The following is a 6,095-nucleotide window of genomic DNA, read 5'->3' as shown; positions in this document are numbered from 1 at the left end:
AGTTTCATGAATGAAACATTTTTTCTGAGACTTTCATTTAAAGAGAATGCCAGCTTGAAATGACATTTTGACTAGTAAAGGAAGACCGAGTTCACCACTTTGAAATCAAATAAAAATGAACTTAATATTCATGCATCATATTTAGACATTTGCAAAAATAGGGGCATTTTCATTCATTTTATCAATGTTGAAATTTTGACAGGAATTTCAAAAATTAACAAAGATTTCAACAAAAAATCGAATTCATCACTCAATGGATCAACATTTCCAGAAAAGTTCATAATGAGAAGAACTCATCTGTAGAAGAAGAAGAAGTTCATAATGAGAAGAACTTGTTCAACTTTTTGCTCGATTTTATCCCAGAAGAATAGATCAGCATCAACTTTTCCAGAGAAATTTCATAATGAGAAGAACTTATCTGAAGAGGAAGAAGTCTGTAATGAGAAGAACTTATTCAACCTTTTTCTCGATTATATCCCAGAAGGATATAAATCAGCACCAACATTTCACTACAAGAAATTTCGATTATTTCAACAAAATTATTTATCACTAAAAGTACTAAATTTGTCACGATATATTTATTCTGACAAATTTTATTTGTTACCATGTTTGTTAGAACAACCTTGTCATGTAAAGTATATTGTGACAAAATTGTATTTGTTACCATTGTATAATATTTATTGTAACAATAAAATTTCATTACTATAATTAACTTATCACAATAAAATATGTCACAATCAATTAGTTATTTCGTCACGAGAAGTACATTTTGTCATAATTAACTTATATTTAAATATTAAATATAAAGGGTTTTTGTGACGAAAATATATAAGGCAATAAAAATTATTTTGTCGCAGTTGTTATTTCGTTACTAAATATAACTTAAAAGAGAAAAAATAATTGTTAAAATAAAATAATTATTTTATCACAAAAATATAAATTTCATCACAGTTAAGTTAAATTATAACATTAAAAAAAGGTTTTCGTGACAAAAATACATATTACAACAAAATTTATTTTCTTACTATTTTTATTTAGTCACTAAATATTTTTTATAACATTTTACTATGACTAAATAATTTTGTTACAATTTGTTATTGTGAAAAATAGTATTTGTCACAAATTTTTTATAATGAGAAATTAATATTTGTTATAAATTGTTATTTTGATTAAATAAATTTGTCAAAAGTTGTTATTTTGAGAAAATATTGAGACGAAATAAATTTAACATAAATTTTTATTTTAACTAAATTTAATATGTTATTGTGACTAAATAAATTTGTTATAATTGATTATTGTGAAAATATATTATTTGTTATAATTTTTATATTGAGAAATTAATATTTATTATAATTTGTTATTATAACTATTTAAATTTTTCATAATTAAAAAGGTCCAATCACGTGAAAGAATAAAAAAATAAAACCCAAAAATTTAAACAGCATACATGTAAATAATCTCCAAAAATTAACAGAAACACACACAAACATTAGATTAAATAAATAAACTATAATTCCTCACATTAGTCACAATGAAGTTCAAGACAAAGGGAAAACCCCATACAACTTTTCATTCTCTCAGCCTCACTTCAACCTACATAAACATGTGTATATATTATGTACACACAAAATGGTGCTCAAGCATGTCGGAATCAATTATGCACTAATGGTATACGATAAGAGAAAAGTGAAGACATCTTTTTACCCTTGCTGGCTGCCCGTTAGAACTCGGTAATGAACTGGGGCAAAGTTCGTCCTTGATACGACAGGGCAAGGTAGCTGGAGTAGGAGTCAAAGGATGGAAGTTGTAGGTGTGAGCGGAGAGCTACCAGGGTTTGACTCCAATTCGTTATGCAGATCATTGATCCTTTGAAGAAGCTCCTTCATGTACTCGATGGCATCCCCGAGAATAAAAGCTCTATCCATCTTTTAGTAGAAAGGATAATGTTAAATCATACAATTCCTAAGAAGCAAAAACCGAGAATATGAAACTCCAAAAACTCTTCCATTGCAAGCTGGTTGTCAAGAGTGAAGAAGACTTCTGATTGTGCCGAAGGAATGGTCTCTTTCTCAGCTGTTTGAAAAATGGATCAGATTGGTACACTTTTCGATCTGCTTCGGCTCTAAATATAAACCCCATCAAGTCCAGATGCAGGAATCAAAATAGCAAATCAAGACATCGTTGAGATTTCTAAATGTCTCACACAATAAAAGCTACCAAGATTAATACATGGACCCAAGTTGAGCATTCTATAAACTAAAAAAAAACCTTGTTAAACATAGCATCATTCAAAAGTTTGAGAATTGTCCAAGCTTTTTTCTGCCAAATACCAAAGCCCAGTTCATATGTCAATTGTATTTGACTTCCCAAGTCAACTTTTGGGAGATCCACTGTGAGAGAAGGATAAGAAGATACAAAGCTTCAAGAGTTGTCTAAAACATGGTTATAACAAATTTAAGTCAATTTCTAATCCCAAAAAAAAAACATAAAAGTCAACAGACAAAAGACTAAGCTCAGAAAATAACACAGAAATATAAAACTCAACCTCAATGAAAACATTAAATAAAGCAAACTGAACTGGTTACCTTCATAGATAAGACGCAATTTAACTTCGTCCGCACTTTGCTCATACTGTATTTTCTTCATTTTGATTATAAGACCAATTTGAATCCTTTTGAAAGGAAATCATCCCTGAAAAAACCAAAACACAGAACCATATTTTCCAAGTTACTCAAACAGCAAAAGTGTCAATTGAACTAAGGCTCGGTTGCAAAAGACAATCTTAAGAAGTGCTTCAAACAAGTTGGAGTCCAAGATCCTTTCACCCCATATTCCTTCATAACCCAAGCATCAATCTTCTCTTGGTCATAATTACAAGCAACACATAGGCGTCCCTCCAAGACACCCACATCCAACAGATAGCTCTTATCAGCGCAATTAGGTTGAGGCACTTCGATTAACTCTTCTGTTCCGAGATCGAAACCCACAATCGTATTCCGAATTCGATCCTTGGAGGCATCACCCAATGTAAAACCCCACCGGCCAGCACACCATAGCCTCGTCTATGCAAGAGATTATAGAAAAATTGGAACATAAACCGAAGATAAAAAGGAAGCTTAATTATTTTCCTCTAAGAGTTATTCTTTAAACTATATACCTTAACCTCGTAATCGAAATAGTAACTTTCGTTCTCTTCATCGTCAGTTTATTGAACGTCGCCATTCTCACGACCTTGTAATCGTTAGTTTTAACATCCAGCCCGAACCCATAAAAAATATACCCATATTTACACGATTCACCTGACGGAGGATCGATTTCCGAAGCGGGCAGTCGACGGAACTGCCGCGTGAACGGATTATAGTCTAAAGAGAAAGAATTAGGGCGGAAGATATATTGCTTTCGTTTTGTGAGTTGTTCACAGTTTTTTTTTCTAGGGTTTTGTTTGGGTTAAAGTATAAAAAAGACTCAACTATATAGTATGTTGCAATTATTTCTACTGTTAAAATTTATAAACTATTTTTATAAATATAAAATATTATTTTATTAAATTTTTTATTATTAAAAATTATAAAATAATTATTTTATTATTCATATGTTTTAAAATTATTTTTTATTAAAATATTGATGATCATTGTGTTAGATGGTGATAATAACAATAGTAGTGGTGGTGGTGGTGGTGGTGGTGAAAATGAAGATATAGACTACCAATATGAAGACGAAGAGGAGGAAAATGATTACTTATAATTTTATGTGAGACAATTATTTTATTAAAATATATTATTTAATTTAATTAATTACGATTATTTGTATGCCTTCTAAATGAAATTACTTTTAATTTGTTCAATTTTGCATATTGTTTTATTCAAATTATTTACTTGATTAAATCATTTACATAATTATAATTAAGAAAAAAAAATTCAAACTAACTTCGTAAAAAATAAATGAAAACATTTTGATAATATATTTTGTTATTATATTTTATTTAAAAATGCCATAAAATTATATATATCATAGAAATTTGATTTTTTGAACATTTTATTTTTATAATAATATTATATTTTCTTATTATAATTAAAATTTATAACTACAAGCATATTTTTTTCATAAATAACTAAAATCATTTATTAATTAAAAAATATATTTTTTGTTGTTATAATATTTCTATAACAATAACTATAAAACTTTTATTATATAACAATTTTGGCACAAAAAATATGGAGAAATGGTTCTCGTAGTATAATTTTTCATAATGATTAAAATATATAACTACAAAAATAATTGATTACAAAAAACTTGAATTTTATTATCTGATGTGATAATTTTTCTATAACAATAACTATAAATTTTAATTACAAAACTTATTAATATCACTTCTTGAAAAAAAAAAAAGTGGAGAAAAATATTTATCACAATATATGTCATCGTTGTAATTAAAATTTATAACTACAAATATAATTTGTCACAAAAATGTGAATACTATTATTTTTTGTGATAATATTTTTTATAATAATTATAAACACTTATAGTTACAAAAATTGTACTACATGATTTTTTTGGTGCAAAAAAAATGGCGAAAAATCTTTATAGCAATATATTTTGTTACTATATAACATTTTTTACATTAAAAAATATGGAGAAATGGTTCTGATAATATAAATTTTCATAATGATTAACATATATAAGTACAAAAATAATTTATTACAAAAAACTTGAATTTTATTATTTGATGTGATAATTTTTTCTATAAAAATAACTATAAATTATAATTATAAAAATTATCAATATAACTTTTGAAACAAAAAAGTGGAGAAAAATAGTCATGACAATATACGCGATCACTATAGTTAAACTTTATAACTACAAATATAATTTATCACAAAAACGTGAATATCATTATTTTTTGTGATAATATTTTTTTAATAATTATTAACACTTATAGTTACAAAAAAATATATAAGTACAAAAAAAATTATTATAAAAAACTTGAATTTTATTATTTGATGTGATAATTTTTTCTATAAAAATAACTATAAATTATAATTATAAAAATTATCAATATAACTTTTGAAATAAAAAAGTGGAGAAAAATAGTCATGATAATTTATGCTATCACTATAGTTAAACTTTATAACTACAAATATAATTTGTCACAAAAACGTGAATATCATTATTTTTTGTGACAATATTTTTTGTAATAATTATTAACACTTATAGTTACAAAAATAATATATAAGTACAAAAATAATTTATTACAAAAATCTTGAATTTTATTATTTGATGTGATAGTTTTTTCTATAAAAATAACTATAAATTATAATTATAAAAATTATCAATACAACTTTTGAAACAAAAAAAGTGGAGAAAAATAGTCATGACAATATATGTTATCACTATAGTTAAACTTTATAACTACAAATATAATTTGTCACAAAAACGTGAATATCATTATTTTTGTAATAATTATTAACACTTATAGTTACAAAATTTGTCACCATATGGTTTTTTTGCGCAAACAAATATAGAGGAAAATATTTGTGACAATATATTTTATCACTATAATTAAAATATGTAACAACAAACACTGTTTTGTACTAAAAAATGAATCTCATTATTTGTTGTGACAACTTTTTTTAATAATAATAATTATAGCTTATAGTTACAAAACATATTACTATATGATTTTGTTTTTGTACCAAAAATTGGAGATAATCATTTGTGACTATACATTTTGTCACTATAATTAAAATATATAATTACAAACAAAATTTGTCACAACAAATCTAAATCTTATTATTTGTTGTGACAATTTTTTCTGTCATAGTTACTAAAACTTTTAGTTACAAAAGTTGTCACTATATGCTTTTAATTTGGCACAAAAAAATTGGAGGGAAATATATGTGACAAAAATTCGTAATAAAATTTATTTTGTCACCATATGTTACATATGTTCGCTAATTGTGACAAATTATTATGATGATTTTAACTTTTTGTCATAATTGTATATCTTTTTTAAATCTAACGCGACGATGATTTATTTTGACACCAAAAAACTACTAATAGTGAAAAATTTAATTTTGACAAAACTAAATTTGTCA

The 6,095-nt window shown here is 25.4% G+C and overlaps 1 long non-coding RNA gene across 1 annotated transcript; it reads right to left on the bottom strand.

Annotated features, from left to right (window-relative positions):
- Positions 1-1,494: 1,494 nt before the first annotated feature.
- On the bottom strand, positions 1,495-2,639 carry LOC120176930. Its single transcript, XR_005521363.1, has 2 exons — positions 2,586-2,639; positions 1,495-2,432 (listed from the first exon to the last, which is right to left on the bottom strand). It is a non-coding gene; the product is annotated as an uncharacterized LOC120176930 (long non-coding RNA).
- Between the last annotated feature and the right edge of the window lie 3,456 nt (positions 2,640-6,095).

The sequence above is a fragment of the Hibiscus syriacus genome, unplaced genomic scaffold, assembly GCF_006381635.1.
Source record: "Hibiscus syriacus cultivar Baekdansim isolate YM2019G1 unplaced genomic scaffold, ASM638163v2 tig00112261_pilon, whole genome shotgun sequence".
In the NCBI taxonomy this organism is placed as follows: Eukaryota; Viridiplantae; Streptophyta; class Magnoliopsida; order Malvales; family Malvaceae; genus Hibiscus; species Hibiscus syriacus.
This window is presented reverse-complemented; position numbering and strand designations above follow the sequence as displayed.